We start from the raw sequence: 794 nt of genomic DNA, 5'->3' as shown, positions 1-794 counted from the left end.
CGTGCTTCAGGTTTATATTCGGTGCTCTTTCCTTGTGGGGTATCGATTAAATCTGGATCGTTTATCCCCTCTCGAATTGTAGATCTATTTTTTGCGGTCGAATCGAAGCATGATGCAAGAAGAGCGATTGTTGAGAGCTGCATTATTTATTGTTTGGCGTCATGCATGGAGGTTGGTTCAAGGACCTGCAAACCTGTTCTCTTCTGCGTGAGTAATGCAGACTGTTGTGTGTTTACCTTCTTGGTCGGTCAGTGCGCCAAAAGTTATTTTTATACATATTGTTACAAAAGCTGGCTGGCTGGCGAGGCTCTCTCAAAACTCGGCGTAACTCAGCGTTCGGCAACAGACGTGACCTTTGATTCAGACGCAGTTCGGACGAGGAAAGAAAGACATTATTATTTATTTTTTAAATAATAAATTTCTGCAGCAATTTGGGATAAGTGTTTTGTGGAGTTTCAATTTCTAAACCGCGCGCAGATGTAATTGGAGGCGCCAAGCTGGAGTCTGGTTCAATTATGGTGGCGACTGGATATCTCGTTAATTCCATTTCATTAGCTTTCACCTCCGCATTCATGCACTCCAACTGTTGTACCTGGTTTTCTCATTCTGGATTATACTATGCTAATGATCTCCTTTGCACCTGGAGCTAAATAAAGTGAGAGGAAAAACTAAATTTAATTTCTTTCCAAGATAGTTGATTGTAGGAAATAATAATATTTTTCTTTTTAATAATTTTAATTTTAATTCTTTGTTATAAGAAAAGCAGACGTGAATAAAAAATTAATTTAAATTTA

Source organism: Cloeon dipterum, chromosome X, assembly GCF_949628265.1.
Source record: "Cloeon dipterum chromosome X, ieCloDipt1.1, whole genome shotgun sequence".
In the NCBI taxonomy this organism is placed as follows: Eukaryota; Metazoa; Arthropoda; class Insecta; order Ephemeroptera; family Baetidae; genus Cloeon; species Cloeon dipterum.
The sequence above is the reverse complement of the archived record's forward strand: the minus strand, read 5'-3'. Positions refer to the sequence as shown.